General features: G+C 35.9%; 1 protein-coding gene and 1 long non-coding RNA gene across 3 annotated transcripts in view; one reads left to right on the forward strand and one right to left on the reverse strand.

Annotated features, from left to right (window-relative positions):
* LOC139125244 (centrosomal protein of 63 kDa-like) overlaps positions 1 to 12,565 on the forward strand; it is a 513,301-nt gene that overhangs the window by 447,338 nt on the left and 53,398 nt on the right. The window lies entirely within an intron of this gene.
* The window catches only part of LOC139125260 (uncharacterized), a 172,141-nt gene that overhangs the window by 157,665 nt on the left and 1,911 nt on the right, over positions 1 to 12,565 (reverse strand). For both annotated transcript variants that reach the window (XR_011550170.1, XR_011550169.1), the window contains exons 2-3: positions 9,596 to 9,687; positions 4,867 to 4,975 (exon numbers count right to left, since the gene is read on the reverse strand). This is a non-coding gene — a long non-coding RNA (uncharacterized lncRNA). The remainder of the gene's footprint in view (positions 1 to 4,866; positions 4,976 to 9,595; positions 9,688 to 12,565) is intronic.

A 12,565-nucleotide genomic window follows, 5' to 3' on the forward strand; every position in this document is an offset into this window, starting at 1 on the left:
GACCTGTGTTCACAGCACTGTACACACTGCATACAGACCTGTGTTCACAACACTGTACTCACTGCATACAGACCTGTGTTCACGTACAGCACGTACACACTGTATACAGACCTGTGTTCACAGCACTGTACACACTGTATATATACAGACCTGTGTTCACAGCACTGTACACACTGCATACAGACCTGTGTTCACAGCACTCATGTACACACTGCATACAGACCTGTGTTCACAGCACTACACTGTATACAGACCTGTGTTCACAGCACTGCACACTGCATACAGACCTGTGTTCACAGCACTGTACGCACTGCATACAGACCTGTGTTCACAGCGCTGTACTCACTGCATACAGACCTGTGTTCACGCACAGCACTACACTGTATACAGACCTGTTCACAGCACTGTACACACTGCATACAGACATGTGTTCACAGCACTGTCACATGCATACAGACCTGTGTTCACAGCACTGTACACACTGCATACAGACCTGTGTTCACAGCACTTTACACACTGCATACAGACCTGTGTTCACAGCACAGTGCATACAGACCTGTGTTCACAGCACTACACTGTATACAGACCTGTGTTCACAGCACTGTACACACTGCATACAGACCTCTGTTCACAGCACAGTGCATACAGACCTGTGTTCACAGCACTGTACACACTGCATACAGACCTGTGTTCACAACACTGTACTCACTGCATACATACCTGTGTTCACAGCACTGTACTCACTGCATACAGACCTGTGTTCACAACACTGTACTCACTGCATACAGACCTGTGTTCACAGCACTGTACACACTGCATACAGACCTGTGTTCACAGCACTGTACACACTGCATACAGACCTGCGTTCACAACACTGTACTCACTGCATACAGACCTGTGTTCACAGCACTGTACACACTGCATACAGTCGACCTGTGTTCACAACACTGTACTCACTGCATACAGACCTGTGTTCACAGCACTGTACTCACTGCATACAGACCTGTGTTCACAGCACTGTACACACTGCATACAGACCTGTGTTCACAACACTGTACTCACTGCATACAGACCTGTGTTCACAGCACTGTACTCACTGCATACAGACCTATGTTCACAGCACTGTACTCACTGCATACAGACCTGTGTTCACAGCACTGTACACACTGCATACAGACCTGTGGTCACAGCACTGTACACACTGTATACAGACCTGTGTTCACAGCACTGTACACACTGCATACAGACCTGTGGTCACAGCACATGTACACACTGTATACAGACCTGTGTTCACAGCACTGTACACACTGCATACAGACCTGTGTTCACAACACTGTACTCACTGCATACAGACCTGTGTTCACAGCACTGTACACACTGCATACAGACCTGTGTTCACAGCACTGTACACACTGTATACAGACCTGTGTTCACAGCACTGTACACACTGCATACACACCTGTGTTCACAGCACTGTACTCACTGTATACAGACCTGTGTTCACAGCACTGTACACACTGCATACACACCTGTTTTCACAGCACTGTACACACTGTATACAGACCTGTGTTCACAACACTATGTACATGCTGTATACAGCCATTTTTCACTTTTTTTTACAAAAACATGGACAACAATTACCTTTCCTTTGTTCACAATTCTCTTCAGCTGAGCTCTTCCACTGTTTATCGAAAGCTATTTGGAAATGGTACTATCACCATGATTGTATCAGCTAGATAGAGTGAGGAATTAGAAACAGTAGACTGTAAAAATTACTTAAACGTAGATGCATAATTGTTCTCTTTGTGAGAATTTTTTATAGAGGCTGAAAATGTAGTGGCTTTAATTAGCAGAAAGATGCAATGTAATTTTACATACCGGTTGTTCATTTTGTGTAAAGTATATAAATGTACAAGTATTTGTATCGTGTTTAAATTCTTTCTGAAAGGCAAGATATATTAAATGTACAGCTATGGATTTATTAAGTCTATTACAGCAAATTTACTCTAATTGTGTGTATTTTGTCACTGTCATCATGACGTTTTAATTCCTTGACCTTGTCTGCTGGGATTTCAATTTGATATGATCCTCAGATACCATTCATGAAACAAAATCATTATGTCTCAAAATCTTGACATTTAGATGTTCCTAAATTCATAACTGAAACCCTGTACGCAACAACTACTAGTACCGGTACTTTCAGTAGGTTCTGTCCAGTACTAACTTTTGTCATGACACTAAAACACATGATTTAAAACGACACAGAATGCTGACTACATGATGAGAATACTGAAGATTTACAGGATTAAGCAAAATTGTGTGCAACACCTGCACCAATTGATTATGACAGACTCTGCACTGACTCTGCAGCAATAACGAAAGGAAAATGAATGTTTGTTGTTGTTTAATATGTTACAAATACTGTAACACGCCCCTGAAGCGGCTCAGTCCATCCACACAGTGAGTTGTTGATAGAGTTAACTCCTACGCCGGCTTAGGTCAGGCAGTCTAAACGTCTCAAATTGGAAACTTTTCTGAACCACTCGGGAGTGTCAACACGTAACTTTTTATGCCAATTTTGGACGAGAGCCTTTTCAGAGGCATTTTAATGGCCTGTGTGTGAACGGCACAATGTGTGCACCAGATTTTATTCAGATTGGATCAGCAATTCTTGAGATATCATGTAAACAGACAGACATACAGACAGCATCACTACTACATTACATAAGCCAAAAATAAAGCATTAAAAGGTCTATAACTACAGATTTAGTTGGTTTACCGGCATAAAATAAATCTTTAAAATCAAGCTTATGGGTCTAGACATGCAATTGATGGATTCACAATTCATGTTCAGTGTCAGTGAAGTCTGGAAGGTGAAGTGAAGGATTGTGGGATAAGACTATTTATATCATATGCGTATATGCACATAAATAACAGACCTGAACTCTTTTTCTTCTTGATTCTTATGTCGCTTAAGAAATGTTTCCACTCTAAAACTTATTCCTGTGTCTTTCTTTTTAAACAGTAAAGACTTCTTTCTATCTGACATGGTTCAGTAACAACTGGAAAAGAATTCAGAACACACATTTCAGCCTGGTAGAGCAAGAGAACATCTGACTCAGTACCCTATGAAATGAATATCTGTTTTAACATTCATGTCCACTGTTTTGTAAAATTTGAATTTCCATCATTAATACATACAAAAATTATTATTATAATTGTAACCAAGCTATCTTGATATTGTGAAGGCAAAGATTTGATTGGAAAATGCAGGGCACTTATATCTGAGATTTAAGATCTGGAAGATATATGTGACTGAAATGAAAATAGAATAATATCAAAGAAAAATTAAAATTTGAATCACTGGTTTTGGACAAAGCTAATCATAGCATGTAAATTTGAAATAAATGTATGATATACTTCACAGCTATGTTTGCAAGATTAGGTGAAACGGGTGTTTAAACATGCAATTTAGTCTCCTGTTTTCATTTACGTTGCAAAGACAAAGGGGTAATGTAATTCAATAAAAAAACATTAAAAATCTCCACACAAAACATGACACTTTAGTTTACTGATTCTGACCAATTCTTCATTCTTTAACACCTTCCATGCACCGTACTATGTTTCCATGTGAAGTGAAAACATATTGTGACTTATACAGTCACAGTATCGGTACCTCTCATGTTAAGCAATATCTAACCAACATACATTCTATTTGACTGGTGTATTATTCCCCAAGTTCAACTGAAATTATTGTGTGTGGCAGTCAGAAATATCAGCAGATAATATTATCTCCATAGTGGAGAAGGGATTGACCTCGATAACCAAAGTGAAAAGTTAGAAAGCATTGTCATGAAAGCAATGCCTTAAGATGTGAAAGAATTATTTATGTACAAGAGAAATTTGCTTAGGTCAACATGTGATCTCAGTTTGTACAAATCAAGGAGCATTGTGGGTAGCATCACTTTCTGTGCACTGAAATATACACTGAAATGTACAGACAAAATCAGATATAGCAATAACACCCTTAGTAAGATTTTGTCATTGAGCACTTTGCTGCTTAAAGTGAATGTATAAATTAAGATTCAAGATCTCTACATTGAAAGAGTAGAATCAGTATGAGCCAGACAGAAATATCCAAAAAGTCTCAATGAACTCAGAAAGCCAACACTGAAACCTTTGACCCTAATCAAGTGATGTTAGCTTTGTGTTGTGCTACCTTCATGGTGTAGCAAAGCCATTGACCTTTGGTACTACAAAACTGTATCCGGAAATTAAACCACTTTTGAAATCATTTTTCCTCACTTTAAACGTAGGATTAAACATTAGCAATAAATTCTGATCAATATATATATCAATGTGGATCTTGGATATAAATTTGGCAAATAAGGGGGAAACAAAGTAAAACTACCCAAAAAATTAAAAAAAATTTTCTCTAAAAAACAATGATTCAATTCAGGAGAAATTCCAGACTCTCCAACTGCATCAAGTCCTGCCCTAGTTTTTGCATTACTTCTGTTTTCTTGTACAATCATGCAATATGCAGAGAGGATGCATGAAACTTAAGGAACAGATATCATTACTTTGTACTTGAAGTAATTTTGTGTTATTATATATAGATAGATAGATAGATAGATATGTATGTGTGTGTGTTTGTGTGTGTGTGTGTGTGTGTGTGTGTTCGCTATATATTTGCAATTAAGCCATACCTCAGATAGAATATTACTGCATGGATATGAGTATACTCTCCAACTGCATCACTTCCTGCCCTAGACAGATAGATAGATAGATCGATCTATAGATAGGTGTGTGTGTGTGTGCATGTGTTTGTGTGTTTGTTATTTACAATTTAAATAAAAGCCATACCTCAGACAGAATGTTACTACATCTTCATCTTCCAGGATATCTTACACAGTCTGCACACCATTCCTTGCATCCATCATATTGTGCAATCGTCTTTTTCCCTTCACGTTGTCTGCAAATACAATAAACATTCTTATTGAATTACCTCAGGTTTCCTTCGTCTATTTGTGGATCTACATTTTGGAAGTGGGTCGAAATGTTTTTTTGCAAACCAATTATCCCAGGTAACTTGAAAATGGATGTTTAAACAAGCCACAATCTGTACCTCCCTCTTGTTGCTGGAATGGAATGTGGCTAACCCTGACAGACTTGCCTTGAATCTGTGAGAATGAACAAACCTGGCACAAAGATGGTTGATGTAGATATAGTGTGATTAAAACTCATAATAATTGACAGTATCCCCTCTAATAGTCCATTGTTGATACAGTTACCCTTTGACCAGGACGGTATAGGACATCTCTTCTGTTACCTATTGAAAGAAATAAACATTCAGTGACACTTAATAAAGTTGACCTAAAGACTGAGCTATTTTGGGAAACTGTTCAGCTGGTGACTTCTGTGCTGCTTGAATAACAGTATCATTTAGTTGATCACCGTTTGAAATTGGTTTTGAATTGTCACCACTGAATTTTTCCAGTGTATTCTTACTCAGTTCTGGTGAATGAAATCCAGTGACCAATGTAACAGTGTGACTGTAGTCAAAAGACATTATGTTAATTTTCTTTGTCTTGGTGATATTTCTGTGCTTCATGGACATATTCAAGTTTCCAGATTTGCCATTTTTGCCTTCCTTACATCGTATTGATTTGTCTACTTGGAAAAGTACAGTTATTGGCACCCTAAAAGCTCCCTGACATTCTCACTGTCAGTACACAAATCTTTGCTAGCTTTCTCAGGCAGAGTCACCTTCACTTCTGGCTTACCAGACTAAGTAAGCCTGGTGATAGTGATACCATCTGATCTGAAAGTAGAAAGAAAGTTTGACATTGTTCCGTCAGTTAATACATTTCATTTCACTGTTGACAATCCCTGCAAAAGACAGAGTCCATCAAACCTGTACCGGGATGTTGGTTAAGTTGAAGACCATCCCTTGCTAACAGTTTCTGGACAAATTCCCTGCAGAAATGATAAATAGAATCAAAAAGGCTAATATCTTTCCTAAATCCTGCTAGAGATGGTTGAGAGGTATAAAAAAATATTAAACCCTCTCCAGGAAATTTGAAGATGGGCGTATACACTGCTATCTTAGATCAATTCAACTCTGTATCTACACTTTCAGCTCACACACAAAATTGATTCTACATTGCTTGGTATTGAAAAATAGGCAAGTCTTTAAGAAATTGTGAGAATTCATATCAATGACAGTTTATCAAGTGGTTCATTTAATCCATCATATACAGGCTGTGGTTATTATAAACACTTTTAATCTGATGATACCTCCCACTCATACAAACAATGTTGCCATCTGTCAAATTCAAAATTTACATGTTTGATATGTTTGACAGTTCAGTAACTTAAAGCCGCTATATTACAGCAATAACAAATACAGAGTAAATGGCTATACTTTCACTTTCCGTTTTGCTTGTCTTTGCCTTTGTAACAACCATGTTAGGTCGAAGGTCATTTTGTTGAAGGTCAAGGAGACCATGGTCAGTAAGCCCCAGTTCAACTTCAAGAGTCTTTATTCCGTAAGTATACCAGGGTAGAAAGTTTCCAGCCAGTAACTGACATGACACTGGTAAATGACTTTCCAAAGCGAACGTATAAAATGCCAACAAAGGCAAACGAAAATAGGCGAATTGGATTTCATCTGCACATTGCATGCAGTGTACGACAAGATAGATGGCTGTACCTGCATTCGATCGTTGATGCCACACAATCTCCCGGGCCACACCATACTACGAAAAAATCTCCTGCAACTTTGTTCATTCTATCGTGCCAATGGCTGAGTAAAACATTCTGAGAAGCATGAGTTATTTAAGTTTGCTAAAATCAAGTAAAGTTTGGTGGAAAGAGTCCCACGTGTCAATAGCCAACTTTTGTGTATTGACTTTTATTTTCCCAAAGTGACCTTTGACCTAGCAAGCCAGGATGGCATATGGAACATGAGATGGGTGGTATTGCCAAAACTTTAAGTTTAAGGCTAAAATATTCCATAAAACAAATACATAAATACCAAAATTTGTCATTATTTCACCCAAATTTCAGAGATTAATCTCTGAAATTTTGGGTGTAATAATTGCAAATTTGGTAAAAAAAAAAAATAATTCCATTTAGTAGCATATTTTTTCATTAAATTACAGTCTTTTCAGTTCAAAGTTTTACTTTTGTGTTATTTTACAATGAGAATGTGAAAAGTTAGAAAATCAGGCATGGTGACCCCATCTTTTTCTTTAATATTTGATTATAGTCATATGCTACAATTCCAAAATTCCTGATACTTTCAAGTCTCCTGATCTTCCACATCATGTGTTGCTCTCTGGTCTGATCTTGTGTACAAGTAACAGTACACAGGCCTGATCTTGTGTACAAGTATATTTCACTTTCTCTGTCACTGCCAGTATGCAGTGCACTGCATTTGACAATATTTTTGTTCAGTTTGTACAACAATGTTTCTTGTTCCACTTCCCAGCATGTTGAATTATCCAGTATTCAGCTTGCCAACACAGCCTGTGTATGTGTACTGTGCATTTGTATCACTGACAACTGACTGTCAGTCTGGATTGTAAATCATTTATCACCTAATACATATTTACATAATCAGACTTATTGTCGACAAACTGAATATTGTGTGTTTCAGCATGCTGTAGGGAGACAGCAAGAAACTGTAATTGATATACTGCACAGAAATATTTAAAAAATTATCAGTGGCAGCTTCTGTCCCATTACTAGGCTCATGTGTTTTGATTTTTTACAAAAATTCATACACGTTTAGACAAAGTCATGAAAAATATGACAAAAATGTTCTATGTTTTGTTTAATTATTACTAATATTACTGTTACAGAACAACAATTTGATGACATTAAAATGTTTTATTTCATGCCTCGATGTGAGTGCAAATCTGTGCATTGATTTGAATAGGAACATCCGGGGAGTTAGCGGGCCAATGAATGATGTACTGACTGGTTACCATGGTTACCCGGTCAAGTCAAACACTTTGACATTTTCGACGTCAACTACGGTAGACACTTAAACACTAGATTAAAATATCTCCTATTTTGACATTCGTGAAAATCTGTTTGATGCTGGTCAATAATGGTAAAATTGTTTGAAAATGCCCTGCATGTAACCAAATGTCATATAGTGTTAACTGTGAAAGGCATGTAATAAAAATATTATTGCCTGAATACATGGGTTTATGTACCCTCACAGCAGGAGACAATTTGCCCCTCTGGCATCAGGCAAATTTGTCACCTGCTCTCAGGCACATAAACCCATGTATTCAGGCAATAATATCTAATATTTCAATCAAAAAATTTTCAGGTCCCCCATTGCCAAAGCTAAAATTTCAAGTCCCCATCTGCTACCCAAAAATATTCATATACCCCCTGAATTCCTCCAGCCCCCCCCCCCCCCCATTTTTGTGAATGCAGCCAAAGATACAAACAACCCTAAAAAAAGGAATTTCAGTGTCATAATTGATTTGGCATTTGACATTCTGCATAATGTTAACAAAGTTATATTCATTGAAGACATGTACACTGATTGATGGAAGCAATGTAACAATAGTTTTCCCTAAATATAATTTTACACATTACTATTGATCTGAGTTGATGCTCTCAAACACTAATTTTTCAAAACTTTGATTCATTCTTTATTTATTCAAGTTTTTCACACAATGCTCGAGAATATTATTATTATAAATTGACAGGGCATAAAGATTCAGTTTTTGGAATGACCTGCCACCAATTTTTAAGTTTAACTTGTGAAATTATTAAGTGTTGACAGCCATAAAGAACAATTCTGAATTGTCTGTACTTAGCTACACAGAAAACTGAGTTAATGCTAGTGAAAAGTCCTATACGGTACAACAGTAAGTCACAGCAGCAGTATGCTATTATGGTTTTGGTAGAATTTTGTCATGAATAATTGCTCTATTTTACTGTCAGTTATAAATAAAAATAAAGTGATAGGCATGCCAAGATTGATTAAACATTACAGGTTGAGAAAGGAAATTTGATGATCACTGTGACATAGTTCTCTAAGTGCAACTGAGTAACTTTTTCTGTGACTTTTTATTTGCATTTCCAGTGCCAAGTGTAATTTGCTACTCCTATTGTTTTCAGTGAGCCCCTGCTATTAAAGGGTTGCAACAAATAAATAAATAAATAAATAAATAAATAAATAAATAAATAAATAAATAAATAAAGTGCATATTAAAATAATGAAGTATGTGTTCTTGTAGTAATTCTTTACACAGAACCACTAAATAATGAAAAAAAAAATCACAATTACATTGTGTCTGATTTGCACGGCAAAAATGAAATAACATAATTGCACTAGTCAATTTGTATTAATTTCTGCATAATTTTCCTGCCATTGTTTGTGTCATAACCATAACAGGTCTATCTTTCTCATAACAGGTCTATCTTTCTGTTCCTGATTCCCGGTATGTTGCTGTGTTGTCATAGATGTGAAATATTGGTGCACAGACTCAGATAAAATCAGCATATTGTCTCAAAATTCTGACACTATGATTTTGCAAATTTGTCATAAGACATAAACACCTACCCTACAGGACTGGTCTTTACTCAACACTTGATAGGCTAACAGCGCCCTCTATCATTTGGTTATTGTAACATCAAAGTGTTTGCAGTCTGTTCCTAAATTAAAATAAAACAAAAAGATTAAAGTCTAAGGAATCAATGTAACATAAATGAAGTCAATCTTTTACACTTACAAGAGTAAGAGGCACTTTAACAGACAGTAGCTGTAACTTTTGATGGTTTTTTCAGTTTTGTTTTGTTTTGTACATCAATCGTCACTTCTTGGGCAATACCCCTAATGCATGTTGAAACACCAACATTTAGTTTGCCAACTCAGAATCAATGGACATGTAAAATGCACAGTTTCTGTTCAAATTGGAGTAGAACAATCAGACTTTAACTTTCTCTTAACTAAATCACTCACAAAAAATCAGGCAAAGTCATTATATCAGCTGAGTTGAGGTGTGGAATACCATGTATCTCAACATGTCTTTTGGAGATGAACAATAAGACAATAGATAACTTTAACCTTCTCAGGTGTAAATCACGTACCAAATGGACAGGGAAAGTCACCAACGGTTTCAGCTACTGGCCCTTTTAATAAAAATACATAAAAATTTATCTATCTATTTATTTATTTTTTATTTATTTATTTATTTATTTATTTATTTATTTATTTATAATGCAAGTGTCAAATACAATCCATAAGATTAGGATTATTGGTAAAAGGATAGTTGGTATTGAGCTTTGAAAACAAGTCAAGATTGGTGACCGTTTTTCCTCTCGTATTGTTCTGAACAGGGGCGCTCCTCAGGGTTGTGTCTTAATTCACTTATATTGTATTCACTTTACACATACGATTGTACAAATATGTTTGAGGGAAATGTAATGGTAAAATTTGCAGATGATACTTCGGCAGTTGGATTGATTAGTAATAATGATGAGTCAAATTACAGAAAAGAAATCGTTAACTTAGTGGAATGGTGTGATACAAATGATCTTGAACTCAATGTCAGTAAAACAAAAGAAATCATTATCGACTTTAGGAAAGTCAGTCAGCCAACTATTCCCATCGTGATTCAAGGCAGTGAGGTTGAAATTGTGTCTGTTTTTAAATATCTTGGAATTCAACTCTCTAATACTTTGTCTTGGCAGACAATACAGAGTCTTTAATTAAGAAAGCTCAGCAACGCCTGTATTTTTTGAGACGCCTGAAGAAATTTGGCATGAGTTGTGTCAATTTCTTGATTAATTTTACCACACCGCTTTTGAGAGTACCTTAACATGCTACTACAGTCTGATTTGGAAATATCACTACTGCAGAGTTGTATTCACAAGTAAAATTCGTTAGCACTGCAGAGAAGATCATTGGTTCAGATTTACCTTCAATGTCATCAATTTATCGTTCCAGGACCATTCGGAAAACCACATCTATCATTAATGACGAAAATCATCCAGCCCATAAATATTTTGAACTTTTACCTTCTGAGCGTCGCTATCGATGCATCAGAACAAAATCTGAACGCTTTCGCAAGAGTTTTTATCCATCAGCAGTTCGAATTTTAAATCAAATGTAATATATTTGTTTCACATTTCGTATTTTTAGTCTTTGTATTTTAACGTGTGTTTATTTTTAGTATTTTTATTCCAGTTTATGATATTTTTAATTCTTTCACTGATGCGCACGTGAAAAATCAATTTCCATTGTATTTTAATGCATATGGCAATAAATAAATTATTATTATTATTATACATCAAAGCTCAAAATCAACATCAAAACAGTAAACACAATGTCATTTGTCTTCAATAGACATCCATTGAAACAGTGCATGCTAAATTCTTCTACTTCAACTACACTCATAACAGGGGGTGCAACAGTCAATACAGGCTAGAAATCAATACACATCATTTTTCAAGAATAACTTTGCTGAGCTGAAGTTTTCAATATGAACTGTCATTCCAGTCAATTCATGCTAAATTCTTCTACTTCAACTACACTCATAACAGGGGGTGCAACAGTCAATACAGGCTAGAAATCAATACACATCATTTTTCAAGAATAACTTTGCTGAGCTGAAGTTTTCAATATGAACTGTCATTCCAGTCAATTCATGCTAAATTCTGCTACTTGAACTACACTCATAACAAGAGCTTCCAAAGTCAATGCCGGTTCCAAGTTGACGTATATCATGTTTCAAAATTGACTTAGCTATCAAATTTTCAATATGAGCTGTCATTCCAACAGAAATTTAATTCATCTCATGATAGTGTGATTGCATTTGAATACATTCATAATTCGCCAAGAGAGATAATACTACAAGTTTAACTCTGGCTGTCCAAAGTGCAAATTTGAGTCCTGCAAGCTTTAATTTATACTGTAGTGTATCCTGATATGGGAGCCTCACTCTGTGGACTTTCAAACTAGATCTGTGTCATCACAAATCTTAATTTTGTATGTACAAGCCGCTATGCAGGATATTTAGTTAAATTGCTACATTATACAAAAATTCAACTTCTTGTAAAATCAATGTCAAGTACGAAGAACAATACAATGAATTGATGAGTTCTATGATTGACCTGAATAACAAAGAACTGATCTCAGATTTAAACTGAGATGTTTTTTAGAATACAAGTCAGACTGATCATTGTGATTCCTTTGATGTACATGCTGTGTTGGTATTTCTCAACTGTCAAGATAATCTCAAACAACAATTTTTAAAAAATAAGGTTTTGAGAGAAAACCAGATTCATTCCCAGTTGTCATGAATTTTGTTAACATTCATGGGATAACTCTGTACTGCAAAATGTTTAGCAAAGAATTACAATATTACAGATAAGGTAGCTGCCAATCTGAAAATCATTATAAATATTGTGTGATGAAGCAAAAATATTTTGACAACGCCAAATTGGTAATGGAGGTCAAAATAAGTGTGAAAATGAAGGTTATGTATACAGATAATAAACCTGAATATTATGTTGAGGCAAACCAAAGTAA

The sequence above is a fragment of the Ptychodera flava genome (genome assembly GCF_041260155.1).
Source record: "Ptychodera flava strain L36383 chromosome 3 unlocalized genomic scaffold, AS_Pfla_20210202 Scaffold_25__1_contigs__length_14229661_pilon, whole genome shotgun sequence".
Classification (NCBI taxonomy): Eukaryota; Metazoa; Hemichordata; class Enteropneusta; family Ptychoderidae; genus Ptychodera; species Ptychodera flava.